Raw genomic sequence first — 21,672 nt, 5'->3', positions numbered from 1 at the left:
TGAAGCCGGAATTCCCACCAGTAACCAAAAATCATTTCATTGAAATTTTGCCAAGGCCTTCGGGTATATTTTACAGCGTTCCTCTGCAATTTGGCTTTCATTGTGAATCTCTTATGATCTTATGTGGAAGGTCAGAATGCCGCCGCCAAGTTGAAAATTAAACAAGTAATTCCGAAATTCTGTCTCTCCGATATCCAAGTAAAACTCTTGCTGTCCACCCACTTATTCACAAATTCAGCTGATTTTTACTTGTAATCTATTTTTGCTCCTCTAAGTGGTGCCCTTGGTTAAAATGCGATAGGTAATGCAATTAAACATGCCCTTTTAGACCAAGTCTGCCATCTAGAGGAGCAAAAGAAGTAGTTCATGAGGTTTCATTTTTCCATCACGATTTTTTATGCACTTTATGTATTGCACTACAATGCCACCTGGTGGCACTAATTCTCCCATTAAGAGACACGATTTATATGTCGGGTTGGCGTTAACTTTAGACATCTGTAAGCTGTTTATTTTTGACATTTGTAAGCTGTTTATTTTTAAGGGTAATGCAATTTAACTGTGACGTGATATCAGACTGTCTAGGGAGCATAGTTTGCGGTGTATTAATTGTTTGAGCTATTAATGACGCTTATGTTGGTGCAAATGCCGCTTATGTAAGTCCAAGCCCTTCCTTCCGCATTTCCTCAGACATGCCAGTGAAGACTGAAAATAGGAGCCGTGCACAATGCAAAAATTCACCTAACCCGCCATAACCAGTCTATTATTTTATGTTTCATATAATTGTAATGGCATCATATAACCAGCAGAGGATGTCATTATAACATTTAATTCAACTACAGTCTACTGTACATTTGTAAAAACAAAACAAAAAAACACTACACATTCAAATGTACTGATACACTTTACATTCAACTAAAAGTCTGTTACCGGTACTTATGTTTATCTAACACAACTATAATGATAAACATGAACTTAGGGCATTGCTTCCGTGATGTTTCATATTATTGTATCCATAGAATAAAACATGGAGATCGATCTCAAATAGCCCAAAACAAGAAATACGTTACTAACAATTAACCAGACAGATAAGTATATTTTTCTTTCAACGATTTTGATTATTTTGAAATTAAGAGCAAATTAATTGGAACATGAAGCAATTCCATTCAATCCCAAAGACGTGTTTTTACATATCTTTCAATAGGCTTAAATTTCAGTCCCACATATTGTGTTTGTTTATTCATATATTTATTGGTGTAGAACACTATTTTCTACCCTAACATTTGCAAAAAAACATCTGTAAATGAGTATCTGGAATTGAATATCTGGAATCTAAGGATGTGAAATACATCTTTGGGGTTGAACGAGTTAAATTAAAGAACTTTTTTCACAGGTTGACTTGGATGTTTTTCAGCTTGGGCCCCTCATAGATACCCGTCCGTATAATCATATTTGGAGCGCTTGACTCTCAGCTCATTTGAATAAATGTGTGTGAAATGTTCTTTTGCTCCCATGAACACCTGCAACTAGATTAGCGGCTGACATTAAGTTGTTTTGCTGCAGTGGGCCGCCAAGCACCGCTACGGCTTCATAACTCTGGATTTAACACCCCACCCCTCCATCCCACCCGTTTTTCTTTTTTTTTTTTAATACGACACCATATGCGTTTTTATGCATAATAGGCAACCGGCTTTGGCTCACGGTGAAATACGGCCCGCAAAGGAGGAAATAACACTCCAAGCTAATCCATTTTACTCTCCCCCTGCCTGGATGTTTTGACAAAGGTGGTTTATTCCCATTAGCATCCGTGTATGATTGTTATAAATTTGTATTACGGCATCCCTCCATCAAACAAAGACCAAATGGACTGTGGCAGTCCTGAAAAAAATAACAAACAACGTTCATCGCGTCAACAGGCAAAATGTGTACAAGTATGGACTGTGTTGGACGTTTTTTGTGTCGTTGTTTTATTCGGGCATCGTAAAAATAATCAATCAATTGGCCACAAGAAGGTGGCGCCGGTTTGAGCTGCCTTTCAGCGGCCTTAATTAAACTTACTGTCATACTATCAGGAGGATGATAGCTGATGGCTAGATAATTGCCCTTCATTTGATAATTCATGTCATCTTTATTTGGCTGCATCTTATTCATGGTGTGATAATGCATTAGAATTATGTCCTATTTCCGATGTAAAAGTGCAATAATTCACACCGCCGGATTTTATTTGGGGCTACCCAAAACAAGGGCTGTTAGTTAATGATTGTTATGAAAACAACGAGAGCTTAATGTAGAACTCCAGCCATCCATGTCCTACAGTTAAATCATCCACCAGTCCAAATGTCAAAAGGAGAAAGAAAAAAGTATGATTTCTTTACTCTCCAATAAGTAGTATGCATTACAATGATTGATTTATTGACAGTATCTATCTATCTATCTATCTATCTATCTATCTATCTATCTATCTATCTATCTATCTATCTATCTATCTATCTATCTATCTATCTATCTATCTATCTATCTATCTATCTATCTATCTATCTATCTATCTATCCATTTAGCTAGCTAGCTAGCCGTCTGTCCACAGTATCTTGGCTAGCTAGCTAATTTCATATCTTGGCGAGCTAATGATCTTTTCTCTCTCTCTCTCTCTCTCTCTATCTGTCTGTCTCTCTCTCTCTCTCTCTCTCTCTCTCTCTCTCACTATCTATGTAGCTAGCTAGCTAGCCATCTGTCCACAGTATCTTCGCTAGCTAGCTAATTACATATTTTGGTGAGCTAATTATCTATCTATCTATCTATCTATCTATCTATCTATCTATCTATCTATCTATCTATCTATCTATCTATCTATCTATCTATCTATCTAGCTATCTAGCTAGCTATCTAGCTATCTATCTGTCTCGCTAGCTATCTATCTGCTTAGCTATTTATCAAGCAATGTTATAGGTCTACCTGAGGCTCCACTATTTATAGTTTTGCTGGCTCAGCGCATTGGCCCATTGAGGCATTGCAAAAGAGAGACAGAAAAAGGAAAAAAAAGAAAATCCCATGGCCAGCGTTGGGCGAGTGGAACTTTTTCATTTCATTTTTCATTTTCATTATCTGTCAGCTGAAAGTATAAATGCCAGTAGGATTAGAGAAATCAGAAATTACATGGACTCTCGGCTTTCCCCCAGCTGGCCGGGTGCTTATCCTTCCCTCGGTTCATCTCTCCTCCGTCCTCACCCGCCCCCTCCTGTCCCCGCGTGTACCGTCTGCGCCCCATCTTTTACCCACCTTCCCCCCTTTTAGCCCCCTTTTTAGCCCGCTTTTTCCACTTTTTTGTCGCTTCTTCTTGCCGTCCCGCGGGCTCAGGCCCGGTTCCGCATGACCGGCGCCCCGCTGGTCTTCAGAGACGAGAGAGGCAAGTGTCTCCAGAAGGGAGCCCTTAATCCCGGAAGATCTATTACAGATAGCAGAGCTGGCCCAGGCGACAGAGATTAGGAGGGCGAAGATACTGGCAACATTGATTGTCCCTTTCGTCCCGGGGGCGGCCCGCCAGTTTGCTCCTGTAATGACATTCAACTAGTGGACCTCAATTCTCAGTACAGGTGTGGAAAAGGCCCTTACTTGGATCCCGCAGGCAAGTGGGTCTTTTTCAGTGATGTACCCCTTGTGATTTTTTTTTATATATCAGCCAACTGCCTCTTAACTAGTGCAAAGCATTTTTCAAGCAAAAAAACCCCCAAAACACCCAAAAAAAACACCCAAAATGGGTTTTGAAATACGATGCTCTGTTCAGCCCCACTTGTCCAACATTCTGATTGATATTGCATTTGTAAAATATGAATTAAGCGGCAAAAATCTACTTGTATTTTTTCATCTCAGTAGGTGGTCATTTTGCCTCTTGCTGTTGACTGAAACTGACCCATGTTGCAAAGGTCACATGAGCAAAATCAGCAAAGAGGTGAAATGTGATTGGAGGTTACCTGAGCTCCAAGCAGCTATCATGTCGTTTTCAGGTGACAGCCTGTGACAAAATGGCCAACCCCGGAGATGGATTCAAAAAGGTGGGTTTTACCTATTGACTCATTCCACTGACGCACAAATTTATCAGAATTTAGTGTTTGGAAAAGAGGGGGCGCAGAGAACATTTTGTAAAGAAAAGCCTTGAAATCCCCCCTTAAAACAGAACGTTGGACTCTGTTTGGAGCAGTTGTTGGAGTGGTATCTCTAAGTGTATTTTATTCAGCAAGATAGGTCATCTATTTTTTTGTACTGGAAATTGCCTCCCTAATGATAATTGACAAAACTTACCAAAATAAAAAGCGTGCAGTATTTTCCAAAGTAGTCACTACCACAAATTAGCAATACGCTGACTCATCTTCCAATTGATTTGCTATTCATTTGAAAAGAATAAAATGCTGCGTACCTGACACAGCTTTAAGTTAGCTTTGCAGATACCTGTAGAAATCTCAATTAAAATCTCATTCACTACCCCAAGTACCGTCACAAAGATCCAGGGGTTTGCGTACCCCCATTTGCAAACCGCCGACTTTGGCTCCGCCCTCATGCAGGCAGGGTGCAGCTTTTAGAAGTACACGAAAATGCCTCAAAATTCTTCCATGACCATACGTGACCATAACTCAAAACACTTCTCACTATTGATTCAATTTTTTTCAAAATGGCACTTTTCAGTTTTTGCACTTTCCTATTCCATATCCCCTGGATTTTTTCTCAGGCTAACTATTTAGAATGCAATGTATAGTTGACAATGTTGACTACTTTGCGAATCGAGTGGAACTGCTGTGTTTGGGATGACCTTGTTGTTGTTGACTATGCAGTACAGTACAGCCAGTCCTTGCGCTGATTATGTGAGAATGCGCATAATTGCGTCAAGTATCCTTGTATAAAGCCTATGCGAGCATTCAATGTTGTTTGAATTTTTTTTTTTTCAACATGGCATTCCTCATTCACTCCATGAACTGTCTGAACTTTTCCGAGCATCATTACACACACTTTCTCAGAGCAACCAAAACACATACTCAGTTTATACCTATATCAGTGAAGGCCGACTCTTGTTGTTGTTGATATTTTCAAAATTTTCCGTATTCGTTTTTTTACATTTCACTTTCAGATTTCAAAAAGGTCAGTAAACTCCACAGTATCGCTGCATCTGTCCACAGTATCTCAACGCAAAAAGAAAGAAGCAACATCCCCGATGTCTCCAGGGTCTAGTTGGATTGAAGAAACTACAAAGGATTGCCAACAACAGGCTGCAGCTACAAGGCCTCCCTAATCACACTATTGATCCTGTAATTCCGCCCATTTGAAGCTCTTTACCACAGTGGGCGGCATCAATGAATAAAGTCCAAGCTCCCGCCTGCACCGGCGATCTCCGGGGAGCTTGCCGGAGACCGCCGCTACCGCCCGCCTTTGAATTTAGTATTCCGCAGCCACCGCGGGAAAGGCTGTCATGTCGGCCCAGTGACGCAAATGAAGAATGGCCCAGTGGAACCTTCCCTACCTTCATTGCGCTATGTTGTTGGGCTCAAGATATTTTGACTTGGGGCCCAAAAGCGTAAATAGCGGAGGTTGACATACAATCAATTTGTTATGGGCAATTTATGTGAGTAATGTATAGTCTGCCATATTGCGCAATTGCCTAAGTCATATTTCAATGGTATTCGAAAAAAAAAACACACACACACATTGGTATTTTTAATTTATTCACACATCTGAGTTTTTCTTTATACTAAATGGCAAAGCAATCCAAATTTCAGCTCTTCAAGCATTGCCATGAATATCCAGGTATTTTTTTTTGTCTTTTTTTTCTGATTTTATTTTTTTATTTTTTAATTAAATAAAGCGACACGGCCCCTTTGTTGTCATATACTGAAACATATAAAATAATAATACTAAAATATAAATGAATAAACATTTTTAATTTCAAGTATTGCATTTGCTGGAATTGAAACACTAACACTTTTTAATATGATTAATAATATATCAATTGATTCAATGATACATCTAACTTAATTCAAGAATAAAAGACCTCAATTTTCTAAAATTGTCCATATCAATATTGGCGATGCTGTCCCAGTATTACTCGATATAAAACCGATCCCATCATTTGCAGAACCGAATCACACATTCTGCTACGATATCAATAAAATACATTAATTTATAAATTTGGTGATACATCGATCTTAAACCAACAGAAATTGACCTAAATTTTCTAAAAGCATCTGTGTTGATATGTCCGATAGTCGCCCAGTATGACTTTGTTTCAGATTGATTTGCAGTGATACACCACTTTTAATTTCAAACAATGTCAGTTACAAAATGTGTTGTTTATTTATCGTTGGATGTTACATCTATGTACCTTAATTAAAAAAAAAAAAAAGATTTATATTACTCTGTCAGACTGATACCAACATTGACAACATCGCACAGTTTTTGTCACAATATCAGTAAAACCTACCAATGTGTGTTTATTTACAGACTGAATGATACATCTACCTTAGTTCAAGAAAAAAAAAATGACCTCAATATTCTAAAAGTATCAGAAATGACATCGGTATTTTTTTGTATGGGTTTGTTACCAAAAGTAAAACCCAGTGGGCTGCCGTTGTGCAACTTTGTCAACTGCGAATGACATCTTAGTTGCTCTGGGCTCAGGTAACAACCAATCACAGCGTTTATGCGTCACATGACCTAGTTCAGAAAACAGGCGAGCTGTGATTGGATGTTGTCTTGGCCTTGAGCAACTGTCATTTTCAGGTGACAGCCAGTAACAAATCAAAAAACAGGTGGACTTTGCTCTTTCATTCATATTTCACAAACACAAGATTAAATCAGAATGCTCTGTTTACAGTTGAGAATCTGAATAGAACATATTATTGTGAAGAAAATGTTCACTTCTGCTCTAAGAGCTTACTGTTGACATTTCACTTGAAAATGGTGCACCGGGAATTGGAAGGAAGAAACAGGAAGTGGGGAAGGTATCAAGGTGACACACAGTCAGCCACCAGCCTGCGGAAGTTACTGCTAGCATTTTGTGAGTGTGTTCCACAGAAAAACATGTAAATGTTTGTTTGTTTCAAATATGTGCACACTTTCTGTCTTTTGGGGCTGGCCATTTTGTCTGCAATAGTCAAATTCTCTCAAAAATGGTGAATGCAACATTTACTGAACTGAATTTACCGGTGGACCAAAGTTGTTTGGTCATTCTTGGTTATTCAGTTTGATGAGTTTAATGGTAGATTTAAATTTAACATGATTTCTTACACTCGAACATTACATTTTAGACAAAATACATCTTTGTTGACCCTCTTATTAAGCCATTTGGAAATTTAAATAATAATAGCAGCAATTACCAAATTGCTTTGTAATTTTACTTGACATTTTCTTTGATTTTTTTTAAAGTTACTCACTGGGTTGATTTTTAACACCCACTAAAGGTACAAGCATGGCTTCTTGCCTGATAAAGTATTGGAATGAGTACAAAATGTCATTAAAAATGAGAACCAAACCATGCATCTCAATGTCCTGATATCTATCAGCCATTTAAGTTTTTTTTAGTTTGAGGGGGGACTAATTTACAGATAGGGAACGAGCTCAACTTCAACATACCTTCTTGACAATAATTACGTGGCGCCATGACAGGCGTGAACTCTGCAATCAGCTTCTAATTTACAACTGCCTGCAAAACGACGTGACACCATTGATTGTAGCTTTAATGATTCGCCGCGCTATGCATGGCGTAATTGAGGAGCGTGACGTTCCCGAGTTATATCATCGCGTTGTTTAATGAGACATTAAAGAGTGAAGAAGGAATGGAAGGAATACAGCGAGAGATTATTGTTAATGTACTGTTGACTTGATATAAGTTGGAAATAGAAACACGCAAATGATGAAGAATGCATTTGTGACCGTTTTAGTAAGAGTGTTACCGGTGAGTGAAAACTATGGGCCACTGATACAGCTTAGCAACACAAACCGCAACAGATATGATGCTTGTATGTTCAAGCAAGCAAGATATAAACGATAGTGGATTGTCAAAAAAATCGATTCACATAACAATCACGATTCTCATTTACGACGATTTAGAAATGACCTAAAATGTCCCAAAATCTGAATTAAAAAAAAAAAAAAAAAAAAAAACAACCTTCACTTATATTAAGTGCGGAAATGATACGCATTTTTGAAAACCCCGTAACTCATGTGGTGTTTGCGCTAATCGTGTAATTTAAGGTATTCTGAAATAAGAGAAGCGGAGCTTTGCATCGGTATCCTGTAGCTAGCTAGCAGGTTTTTGATTGTCAACAAGCAGGCTTGATTGTCAACTCCTAACTATGTCTGCATATTGATGTGTGTGTATATATACAGTGGTAAAACGTGCTGGTGCGAGTGAGGTTGCACGTGTTTTCCCAATGTTGTGAAAGTTATTTTATGGATCTGAGGCCAACCATCTGGAACACCAGCTTTTTTTTTTTTTTCCAAGCTTGATCCTTGTTATTATCCTCACGTTTAAGTACATGTGGACTTGTGGAGTGGGTGATGCTTGATGAGCGCAAATCTGGCCGGTGTGTCACGGCCCTGAATGATGGCGTGTGGGCTGCGAGACCTTTTAAAAGCAACTTGCGCTAAATTGTCCACTGTTTTGCCTTTTGTCTGTGGATTTATGGTGCACTTTGAAGCTGCTTTGCAATTCTGAGGCCAGTGGCTTTTCGTGGGATGGAGTTCACAGGAGATGGTGTTTTGTTGATGTAGAATTAGGACATGATCCTGTTAAAGGATAAAGCGGCACGTGCTGTATAAATTTCAAGTTAATTCTTTTTGAAACCCTTTGGCAGTCAAAGTTTTGACCCGAGGAAATTACATTTAAAAAAGTATTATTTTTAGGTCAAATAATTCACCACTTGTCCAGTTGCAATCCCAGTAATGTTTTAAAATGCAGACCCTGAAGCCAAGTTCACTTAGCTGCATGAAATTTGGTAGACATATGGCAGTTATTAAAAGACATATGAAGTCTGTCATATTTGTTTTGAACGGCCATTTTAGTTTCGGCCCTTCAAATATTTATATTCAGCAGATGGGCGACACTGAATTGCGGAACATTTGACAACTTTCCATAAAATACAAAGCACTAATAATTCCTAACATCATGATGAGACGGTATGCATAGTAATGTAAAGTTATGAGGTGAAAAATTTTTTATCTTGATGATGAAATAATGCAGGTCTTTTCAGTTTTTGAACTGTTATCAACAGTTATCACCCTATTTTACGTAATGCGTTATAAACATGCTGTTGTTAGCCACGGTTGACAATAATAATGTATGCAAATTTTAAATGATTTTAACATAAAATTTGTCGCATCTGTAACAAGGAATAGCTGTTCATAGTTTGTGCATAACTTGCTTATGCGCCACAATTAATTGTTGATTTTTAAAAAGACAAATGAATTTGATTTATTGCTATTGTTATATTTTTCCCCTGTAACACTAAATGTTACACATTATTATTGTTTTTTGGTGCTTCATTGTGACGTGATGCTAGCTTCGCATTAGCTTACCAATTTAACTACCATGTTGACCACCAGAACATTCGTCCGCTGTCACTGTTTTTTTTTCTTTCTGCTGTTTAGGTCTATATTATCCTATTGTTTAGTACAAAATCTACTAAACATTTTCTTTTCGCAAATGTTGTTGCTTTGATGAATAACAAATATCGAAATAAATAATGAATAAATACTGTAAAACCAGATCTTTTACCCCTCAGATTCGGATCAGCTGAAGATAATGTGATTGGGCTCGATTTCCAATCTCGGGATCCGAAAAATAAGTGCGAAACTAACTTGCCGAGCGGAGACATGACTAAAAAAAATGAAGGATTGAAAGTCAACTCCTAAATTCTGTCTTTCTTATTTTCTGTCAACCTTACTTTTTCAGTTTTGTTTATTAACCACAGACGGGAATTTCTCAAAGGCCACTGCAGTAGGTCAACTCCTAAATAACTCTTTCAACCTTTGACCTTCTTGGAATCATGCAGCTACCTATTACTGCTATCTGCAAAAATACCAGGGCGAATTTCCTGTTGTCAACCCTTCCTACCTCCTCAAAACAATTTTAACTTACGCTCGGTTCTTTGTGATTTGTTGTCTAAACAAATTTATTCGCCCAGGCCCCTAGCTGTGACCGACTAGCTTTAGCTGCAATCCAATTAATTGCACAGACACTCTACGGGAAAGCGGTCAAGTTGGATTAATTGGCCTTCGTTATGCAAAGCAGGTGCTGTTTAACAGGAAATCGATACAACGCAGGTTGATGAGCGATTTCACACGCGCAGGAGTTAGCAATAAACAGTCTTGGGTGTTTTTTATTTTTAGTATGAACGTATTCTTTCTGCAGTCAACAATGAGGGATGGATCGATCCAGTCCGATATGTCAAAGGATGTCAACGTTCAGCGCCATCGCTCACTTCCCATTTGCGCGGAGGCAACCCTCGCTAATGTGTCCTATATGTCCCCGTGGGGCTCCCATACATCAACCCTTGACCCATGAGTGAGGCCCGGAAAGGAAGTATCATTCATTATTGACGCCTCTAAGGGGTGGGCTGTAGTGAATTTTCATAAAGCTGATTTCTTTTTTCTCTTTCCCTTTGGCTAATGGTCTAAGTTGCATCGCCTCAAGGAAAGTCGATATTTTACCGCCGAGATTTGGAAATGTAAATAAACAAGAGCTGCGACTTGCAGAGGCAACCTATTTGCATTTTACGACACCGATATATGTGTACACTGGCCACTTTTCGAGGTAAAGCGAGGCGTTATTATTATCTAGATAAATCCACTCTGTGGGACCTCAACACAAAATAATTCCGCAGTGCAGAAATCAAAGCATGTCTTAAGTATTATTTACTGTACTTCCATACAGCAAGTAGGCGGTAATGAGACCAACGGGCAATTTTTGGAAACCACTTTTGAGCTACTTGTGTATTGATCAATATTGCTAAGCAAAATAAAATACACTTGTACCTTGACTTAGGAGTTTCATTTCTTCTGTGAGACCATGCTCATGACTCAATTAAAGGTCTATCTCAATTCTTTTTTTGCCCTCATTGAAAATGAATAGAAATGTCTTTAATTTGTGCCAGCCGTTGTGCTCATATGCCTTTAGGGAGCAGTATAATGCAGTCATATAGACACCCAGAACTTAAGAAATATGCTTCCATCCATGTTAAACACTGAAGCCCCTACAGGGCTTAAAAAATAGACAAACTGACTTACAGACAGCTTTTTCCCCAGAGCGCCATAAGGTATGACAAACAAAACAACAATTGCAATCCATGAAACCATGATTTGTATTCTATACTATTTATTCTATTTACTATTCATATTTTTTTCATATGCACCAGTCGGGACAATTTCATTGTCTACCAGCTATACAATGTCAATGAAGTCATTCTGTTCTTTTCTCCTCTCAGCGGGATAGCTGCTTTAGTTGTTAGATTGAATGAGAGACTGTTGCTCCGACCGAGTGACGGCATAACTGAATTATACTGCCCCCTCAAGGCCAAGGAGTGCAGCAACTGGAACGGATTAATGACATTCCCATTCATTTTGATGGGGTTAGATAATTTGAGACTTTTTAGGGTTAGGGTTAGGTTTAGTTATGTGTATGACCATCCAGAAGAAGTCAAAGCACTATTGTATTGTTTTTTGGTTAGCAATACCAATCGATACATAATTAGCTCAAAAATGGTGATTGTTTTTGTTTTGCTTGTTCACGATTTGGTGAGTTGTTTAGTCCGCAATGTCCGAAAACAGGCAAACAATTTGATCAGTTTTGCAAAATAAAAACTGATCTTGGTAAAAGTTTTGTTTTTGTGCGGTTGGTTTCAAAAGGGAATAAAGAAATCTAGTAATATAAACTGATGATAAGCGGAAATTCTGAAGATTTTGTTTGTAAATCTGTATTTGAACATAAAAAAATAATTATTGATTCATTTGATTATCCATTAGTTGTGAATTAACAGATGAATTGATTAACTGATAAATGATGCTTTGTCTATAAGAGACCAAAGCAAAATAGCCTACTTTTTTCCTGAAGTCTACGAACATAGTTCTTTGGCAAAATTATGACTAAGTTTAGCAGTATTTTTATGTTAGACGTAGCTGTATTAATTTTGTCTGAATAATGGAGGATGCATTCTTCCAGAAACTGAACAACTAAACAAATGTCCACTGCCACAGTTAAAAGAATTTTCCGACTGTGGGGTAAACATGCTAACCGCTAAAGTGAGATGCTCCTGTCCCTTTAATCTTCATTTACTTAGCTAAGTAAAAAAAAAAAAAAAAAAGCGTTGCACTTTGATGTGATTTACTGTTAAAATGATGAGTTTCACTTTCCAAACTGAAATAGTTGACTAACTCCACTTGTTCCCTCGCGCTTTGCGATGTGAAAGATGATATGCCGCTAGCTAATTCCAGCTGGGATTTCATTTGTTTTGTTTGTGTCTGCGCTGACACTTCTGTTCCGTTGTACGCAGCGCTTGTAAAAGGAAGTCCAAAATGGTTACATTTAATCATGTTTATTTTAAGATGTGATGTTATGAAACTGACGCATTTTGTTTCGGAGCGTCAAAGGAAGAGAGCTATTAATTTTTAGCAGTCGGGTCAAATTTTCATGCCAAGTCCTCAGCTATGCTTTTGGAACTTTAATTCATCTTAATGGGGAAGTCAAGTAAAATGTCTACAATGATGACGTAACATGCTGTTAAAGTGGCATTTACTTATTGTAATATTCCGTGATGTTCTTTTGATGATGTTTTGTTTCTTCTACTTTTGCTTTTAAATCTTTTTATGTGTAATAAATCAATTAAATATGTTCTATGTGCCCCCACTAGTCACGTCATTCTAATCACTAGTACATTTGCGGAATATGAACTATGCAAGAAATTCCATGCGTTTTTAACCGTCTCAGGGGGCTGTCCTGAAGGTGACAGTCAATCAGAGCTCAAGTAACAACCAATCATGGCATTCCTGTTGTCATGGTTCATGCACATTTTCAAGCTCTGCCATGACTGGTTGTTAAGTCCGGAGAAGCTGTGATGGTCATTTTCAGTTTGGGATTGCTGTTTCATGTATATTTCGCAGAAAGTCATATTCTTTCTTTCTTTCTTTCTTTCTTTCTTTCTTTCTTTCTTTCTTTCTTTCTTTCTTTCTTTCCTCCTTGTTCTCTCATTCTCTCTTTTCTCTTACTTTCTTGCTGTTTCCTTTTTTACCATTCTTTCTTTCTCCTTTTCTTTATTTTTCTCTCTCCCTTTAATTCTCTTTTCTTTCTTTTTCTATTTTCTTTTTCTCGCTTCCTTGGTTGGTTGTTGAGCCCTGAGCAACCGCAATGTTATTTTTGGTCGACAACAAGAGGTAAAATGAATCAGAATGTCTTTGATTGACAAGTAGAGCTGCATGGAACCTAAAAGAACATCCGACAGTTTTGGGTTGGCAGTATTTTATTTCACCCAGTTTGTTTATTATTTAATTTGCAGAAATTCATCATGTCTTCAAGTGCTCAATGCCTGCAACTCCTCTTTAGTGTTTAGTTTTTCTTCCTTAGTGCTCTCCGGATATGAAGCTATTATAATAGCATCCACTGTGCTTTTAGATGTTTTCTTTTCCAATGTACTCCACACTCCTTACCGCCTCGAGTGCTTTTAACACTAGTTGCTTTAGCACTCGCACTTTTTTTTCAAACTTTAAAACACAATTCAGAGCGATGCGCAGTCTTCAGTATGTGCCGACGCAGTACATTACATTATTGACCAAAGCAACATTTGGATTCAACAAAATAGCCCGTGTCAATACAAACTGCTCCGGGTCTTTGTTAGAAAAGCAGCCGAGTGTGAAGACGTACGTGGCTGGGAGTGTGGCAAAACATCAGCCCCAAAGTGGATGCTGAAATTGAAAAACATCCATTCTTCAGCAGGAATCCCTCCGATAGGGCCTCAATTCAAGCTGAGCCACTGTTGTGATTTATCCAGTGTTGTGCAGTTGGTGTCAGGTGCTGTCATACCCCAAATTCATCAATTTTCATACATTCAAATTCCAGCCGTCATTCAAATTTTTTCAACTTTTAATTATTTACTTTGTTTTGTTTTTTTTTCTTTTTCTAAACATTCACATAGGTCTTTGCAGTGACAGAGACAAGCTTGGCGATCAAGGCAAACACCGAAAGAAGGATTTTGCTCAAAGGTAAATGGATTTAACTGGAGAATTGTTAAATATTTTCGGAAAATAGATGCTTTGATGTGTCGAACTGACATGTTCTCTTTGGTAAAAAATAGACAAACAGACGCCACAAAAAGTTAAACCTACATTTTTTATGCGTACAGGTTGTCAAAAAATGTCATCTTTGGCTGGTTATATTTTGATTTAATTTGGGTGTTTCGCGAAATCTAATGAGGTTAATCATATATATTGTATATATGATGTAAAAAAAAACAACATTTAAACAGATAGTCGTCAGAGTTTTAAGTAAGAGAGACTGGAGACAAAGAACACAAGCTGAGTAAAAACATCCTTCGCCAAGGGACTTTCAGCAGGGTGTGCTTCGAAATAATTTATTTGCCTTTGTTAAGCAGAGTGTGGTTTACAATCTCCTCTTCCAACCGTTCGGGGACTTTCCCCTCCAGACAAAAGTAGTAAAAAAGTCTTGATTCAAAGCTATTGATTTTGACTATGAAAGCTGATATTTTTGGAGTAGTTTTTATCACAAACTAAAAATGAATCCAGGGCTCATTTGGCAACCAATCACGACTCAGCTTTTGAGCATCACATGACCAAACCCAGAAGAAAGGTGGGCCGCGATCGTCGTCCTTGTGATCCGAGCCTGTAACTCATCCGAAAACCGCCAGTGTGGAAACGCGGGACAAAGTGTTTGAATGGGAAAATGAGATATTGTGTAAAGGCAGGTTTGATATCTTTTAACTGTGTAAACTCTCAGCATATCGGCGCGTGGCTGAGGACACGCTTTATCTGGGGATGAGAAGAAGAAAGTTTAGCACGGGGCCTTCAGAGCCCCCGGGCTCGACGCAAGTCTGTTTCTTATCCTCCCGGGGAGAACTTTGGCAATTTCTGTTCTGATTGGAAGCAAAGTGGACCGAAGGGCAAATTGAACAAAAAAGTGTTTGATCTCCATACCGGATCATTTGCATATGCAGAGTGGAGTGGTAGTGGGACCTAAATCTGCATATTTTTAAGCCCCCCCCAAAAAGTTTGACCAGAGGCCAGTGATGGCTGACGTCTTGTCGTTCATTCCATCTTTTCTTTCTTTCTTTCTTTCTTTCTTTCTTTCTTTCTTTCTTTCTTTCTTTCTTTCTTTCTTTCTTTCTTTCTTTCTTTCTTTCTTTCTTTCTTTCCATTCTCTTTTTATAAATCTTCTTCTATAATTGTTTTTCTTTCTTGGTTTCTTTTTTTTCAACATCTTCCCCCCGGTCTTTCATCCCCTCCAGAGGCTTTCAGTCTGTCTTCTGGCTACATTGAATGGATTGCGCTTCATCTTGAGTGTTTGCTGCACCTCTGCGAGTTCATGAAAGGCCCATTTGGGAGGATGGATGAAGTGGGATGATGCATTCCCTTTGCTCATGTGAGGGTTTGGTGCCAACTAACTAACATTTCTAATTTAGCGGAATTCCTCCTGCATACTTATTATTACAAGCTTTGACATGATGACAAAGAGCCACACTCTCTCTGGACGGGACATCAAACGCTTTTTTTCTGCTTAGCTGAATTTATTCACATCTGCTTAAAAGTAATAGAAATCCCTTGTGATGTATGTGTGTGTGAGTACCTCAGGAGAGGTCGCATGTGTGTGTAAAATCCATTTGATATTCCTGATGTTGTTCCCTGCATGATTAAGGCAGCTGGGGTGAGGCCATAATTTCTTTGGTGCTGTATTTTTTTCCGCCCTTATTCTGCAAGGACACACCGACAAGAATTTCTTGGATACTTACAATATGTTATTCAGAGAGTTACCAAGTGACCCATTAAGGTCCCCAAAGCCCTCACTTTTGGAAAAAATATCTTTGTTCATATTTTCTTTGCTAGATGTATTTTTGCTAATGTTGAATGTTATTTTTTTACTTTTAATTAATATGAACTGTGATTGGTCATTACCTGAGTCTAACAGTGATGTCATTTCCGGTCAACAGGAAGTGCCAAAATGACTGCCCCCTGACATGGATAAAAATGGGAGGATTTTGCTTAAGAATTCATCTTCCACCATTGCTATATTAACCAGATAGTCATGTATAGACTAGTGGGCACTCATTGAACGCAGTAATTTAAATTTTTTTTTACACAACTTCTCATGCATGGATTAGCATTATAAGTTTTGCGATCATGGTTTATGGCATATTTAAGTACTCTCTCCGCATTAATAAAACCGCACTGTTTCTGGCACAGGTGTCCGGGGCATCTTCTATCAAGAAGCTACATGACATCACGAGTGGACTGATGTGCGACCCCAATCAACAGCTCAGCCGCCGCTTCCTGGCCACTGCGGAGAATGACATGACCATGATGCGCACAGCTGTCGACAGGTAGTTCGCTATGTAAGGAGGACATACTGTCAGATGTTAATGGGATGTTCTGGCATCCAGCACTGCTGGATATGTGTATGACTGACTGGATAATCCAGTTGTGACTCTCGCTGTTGGACATCCCTGTCAAGGCTGACCACATTTCTGACAGATCATAATTTAGGCGTCTTTTTGGGAGCACACCATTGCGCCTCATATTCATGTCTACTAACTTGAAATTCTGTCCTGATTAAACCCCAATATGCCTTCTCTGATATGAAATGGACTTAATTGACAAAGTGTATTCCCAACCTGAAAGGTAGCTGAGCAATGGGTTAAATCTTGGAGGAGAGGCACTTAGCGATCCAAATGACTTTCAGTCTTGGGGCCCTAATTTATATTTTAATACCCATGGATCTTCAATTTTATGCAGGCCGCAGGTCTAGTTTTCTTGATAAACTGCATCGCGCATGTCGTCGCACAGAGGCCACTCAATTCATTGCCAATAATAAATGGGGTCCGTGGCCTTACTGTGGGGGGGCCATAAAATAGTTAAATTATTAAATTGAAGTTAGTAAAAAAAAAAAAAAAAAAACTATCTATGTAAATCTCATTTTATTTGATGTAAAATTGTGTATTCATGACTCTTAAATAAAACAATCAATTCAAACAGCTTAACATATTTTTAAAAAGTGTAATAATTTTGAAATTTGTCAAAATGTGTTTTGTGTCTAACAAGGTGATGAAGCCAACAAAGGTAGAACTTAGTTTTATTATGCTCTTTTCGACTAAATAATTGGCACCATCCTGTGTTGGGAAAATTGACCCAGTTTGCAATTTTTATTTGATAAACTTTAGCATTGCAGAAAATTAACACATATACTCGTTGTCAAATTTAATCTGTCGGTGAATAAAAAGGGCACTTGTATTGTTTTATGTTTGTTTTGTTTTCACAAACATTTGCAACAGGGGTCCTTGGAAAAATAGGTCTCCTAAAAGTTTGAGAACTCCTGCTTTAGTACATAGTTAGTAATTCATTTAGTAGCGGACATTTTTAGACCCATGTTTAGCAAAATCCATAAATACCGGGGATTTTATGCCTGGACTGTAACTGGACTGTAAATATGTCTTTGGGACTGAAAGAGTTGAGTGAGGACTAACATTTTTTTTTTTTATTCAGTATTGCGGCTAACAGTTTTTTTTTTAATTTTTTAGTTTTATTTTTTTGTTTTGTTTTGGGTTTGTTGTCATTCCGTCATCTGGATTCAAGCCTGGGGTGTTTCAATTAGATTTAGATTGAAATTGGTCAGGGTAGCTGAACACTAAATAGCCGTTTTTGCCGTTTTTTTTCCCAATCCTTTGATCTTGACATCAATGGCATTTAACATCAATGGGTAAGCATTGAAAGAAGATGGTAGGGAGCTGAAATTTCACCCAGTGACGGTGACATGTCGTAATTCAACATGGCACTATCTTTTATTTATCACACTGAAACAAGTGTGCCTTACCTTGACTAAAATACTGCTGGAATGATGTAATATGTAATTTTAGATGTAATAATTAACAAAAGTAATAGAAGCAAATTCCTTCAGATTTATCACTAAAAATCAGTAGCCAAAGTCATGGACAGTTATGGACAAATACTGTATGCTTTTAGCCATCATGGTCAAGGGCACAAATAGAATGTGCATAACGTTAAGTCAATAATCTGTGCACCACGGATGGATGGTGAGCCGCTGTGGCTGTAAAACAAAGAATCACTTGTATCGACACAGCCATCCATAGCGCTCTGCTAACTCTCTGCTGACTAGACAGAGAAACGTTTTTTCTTCCTTTTTACATTCATGTCCCGGCTTACTCTTCCTGAAAATAATCACGTCTCCTTGTTGTGGATCTCCGCCGCAGATGTTATTTTGCACTGCACCTCAGAGGGCATTTAGAGTAACATGGAAGGAAATTTGGGTGTTCAAATTGGATGTGACCGCCTCTACATCCTTGAAAGATGAGGACATGAGGACGGAGGGTGTTGTCCTGACAGCCCGTCCCCAATTGCCTCATACATCAAGGTGCATCGGGTTGGATATGATAGTATATAATCACAGTTTGATATGATATACTTTCCTTTGTAAACTGGCCCATGTTGGCGTCCCGCCCACAGCTGCCATGAACAGCAACGGAAAATATATAGACGTCCGTCCAAAACAGAGGCAACAACTTTTAATTTGCCGCTGATAGGGTGACGCGTCCTTGGCTGATGCCGGCTGATTTACGCCGCGCAACTTTGCAGAGGTGCTTACCAGGCTGATAGCCTCACATTGAACTTGAATACAAAGAGTAAACACAACACACAAATATCAAAGGCAAGTTAAAGCCCTGTTAAAGTGGTCCTTGAATTTGCCCGTAAGAGACAGCCAAAGCCAATGATGGAACCAACAGAGCTTTGTAAGAAAGCCAACTAAATCAACCATAAAAGTGGACATTTTGATTGCTGAGGCTTTTAACTGCCCACACACAAGACATTGTAACATCACACTCGCATATACGGTATGTCCCATTAAAACACAGCACAAGAACCTTTTATTTGACTGGACTGGATTCATTTGAGTTCGATGTGATTTTAACGCTCTGAAATGATGAAATGGATATTTGATATGAGTCATTTATGTTCGTCTCGGTGGGAAACACTATGTGGCGGATAAAACCCGTGTTTCCACAAAGCCCGCAATCTCATAAAACCATTGCATTTACATTTTACATTGGCGGTATTGGATTTTCATTGACTAATAGAGGCTATACGAGAGCTCCATATGAACTGATTGATTTTTTTTTTTTTTTTCTGGTCCGCTGAATTCAACTTTCTACCTGTCTCAGTTCCAAAGAGTCATTCTTCAGGGTTTGAAAGATGATTGCCCTCCATTCATTCTGAAGCACTTCTAACACAAGACGTACAAGGTCAAAAGATGAATCGGTGCGCGCCCCTTGTCATCCGTCTGTCAGTAGCCCATATTCAGAGAAGGTTGTACTGTGGCTTTTGTATACATACCCCAGACGTGTATCGGTGTTGAACTCCAGCCCTCGAGGGCCTGACCCTATATGTTTTCCCATTTTCTCTCCCCAACACACTATTCAAAAGATTAGCTGGTTAGCAAGCTTTGTAGGAGCATGAAAACCATCCGAATCATTTGAATCCGTTGTGTTTGAGGGAGAAGCTTCGAAAATATGCAGGATACCGACCCTCGAGGACTGAAGTTTGGCACTTGTGCCCTCGAGTTAAGGGCTGCAGCTAATGATTGTATTAAAATGGATGGGTGATTAATTTGACATTTCTGTAACTGGTTTTTCTATCAGTATTGTACAGTGCTTCTCAAATAGTGGGGAGAACTCCCCGTAGGGGGGTGCGAGGTGGGGGGTTGGGGTGGGGTGAAGATGACTATAACCAGTATAAATAACAGTTGTTGAAAGTGTATTTATATTTCTTTTTTCTTATAATTTTACAAAGATACAGCTTTAAGTATACTTATACCTGTTTTATAGATGATCTTATTTATTATGACTGCGTTGAGTGGGGCAGCACGAAAAGAGTTTTCTTTCCTGGGAGGGCTTGGCAAAATATAATTTAAAAGCACTGGGATCGTAAAAGGCTAAAACTATCGATTAAAAAAAAAAAAACTATTTGCAAATTGTTTCTTTTGATTCAACACAACTACAGTATAATACTTTTGCTTTCGTGGAGAACTACAAAAAACAGATATTTACTGCTAGGAGGCTGAAATTCTGAGAGTTTGGATATATTTAAATGAAACACGGTCCTAAAATGATTAATCATTGCAGGAAAGTGATCTGCTGGGAGTTGCTTGTTTTTCAAACATCAAATCCAACATCAATTCCAAATACTTTATGGGCACAAAGGATGCCGTTTATGAAAAAAATGCTTTGCCATTCCTCTGATTGAATGTTGGTTTGAAGGCTATCGTAGTATTATGCTAAACAAGTGGAGACGATAGTTTGTTGCTTTCTGTAATGTTGGGGAATAGGCCCAGGAAGAAGCTCTTCAATTCTGGCTAATACAATTATAGAATCAATGATGGTTTGGCCTTGGCAGAGGTCCGCTCTCTACTGACTGCCATTCTGCAGTTATTGTGACATATGACAGTCCAACGCAGATGTGGGCAAACCTGTGTGGTGATTTGATTTTGTTAGAGATAGAAGATACAGATGATTGTAGATGGTGGAAAAAATATTACTTGAAATGTGTAATAATATGATGTGTTTTCATAAAACGTGTATAATTCAAAAATATGGGCTCTCCGTCAAGTCTTACAGACTGTCCTTTGGTCCGGACTGATGGACACCCTCTTTGAACCAACCTTTGATAGAAAGAGAGATTTTGTCCGTCAATGTATTCATCACTCAGTGACACGCACTAGTTTTGCCAATGAACGATTGAGAAGAGAAACCTAAAAATGATGAATTAAGCTTTGAAAGAAAGTGTGTTTTTTCATTGTGTTTGTCATTCACCGGCGTCCGTCCGTCACAAACGCACAATAATTTTGTTGATGAATGAGGAAAAAATGAAAAAAAAACTAAGCTGTGATCAAAAGTATGCATTAATCTGTTGCTCACTGGCATAGGTCCATCACTGACGCACGCTCGTTTTCCTGACAAAAGAGGAATAAGGAGAAACCTCAAAAATACAGAAAAGACGATCTGAGATTTGATGGGAAGTGGTTGTTCACCATCACTGTATAAATCTCTCATGGCGTCCGGATGGCCCTCACAGACACCCGTTTTGCTGATCAACAACGAATGAGGAAAAACCTAAAAACAACAAAGCTTTGACGTAAAGTAGGTATTTAATCCGATGTTGGTCCATCACAGATTGACGCCCGTTTAGCCGAAGAACAATGAATGAAGGGCCAGCAAAAATGTGTAAAATGCCCACCTCTGATAATTCATCTTCATCTTATTGTATATTTCCATGTATTATGAATAGCTAAAATTGTGATGCAGGTATTGTAATGAATATCATTTGATTGGACCAGTGCACCAAATGTTGAGGTCCGAGGATGTCAATTTTAGGTATATACGTTTCTCAGCTCTTTAACATGCCACAAAG

At 38.5% G+C, this 21,672-nt stretch overlaps 1 long non-coding RNA gene across 1 annotated transcript; it reads left to right on the top strand.

Moving 5' to 3' along the window:
• Nucleotides 1-13,333: 13,333 nt before the first annotated feature.
• Nucleotides 13,334-16,563, top strand: LOC148418772 (uncharacterized). Its single transcript, XR_015866530.1, has 4 exons — nucleotides 13,334-13,404; nucleotides 13,964-14,038; nucleotides 14,163-14,229; nucleotides 16,441-16,563. It is a non-coding gene; the product is annotated as an uncharacterized LOC148418772 (long non-coding RNA).
• The last annotated feature ends 5,109 nt before the right edge of the window (nucleotides 16,564-21,672 follow it).

Source organism: Hippichthys cyanospilos, chromosome 9 (assembly GCF_059441005.1).
Source record: "Hippichthys cyanospilos isolate Australia breed blue-spotted pipefish chromosome 9, RoL_Hcya_1.0, whole genome shotgun sequence".
In the NCBI taxonomy this organism is placed as follows: domain Eukaryota; kingdom Metazoa; phylum Chordata; class Actinopteri; order Syngnathiformes; family Syngnathidae; genus Hippichthys; species Hippichthys cyanospilos.
Note: the sequence above shows the minus strand (reverse complement) of the source record. Positions and strands in the feature narration are given on the sequence as shown.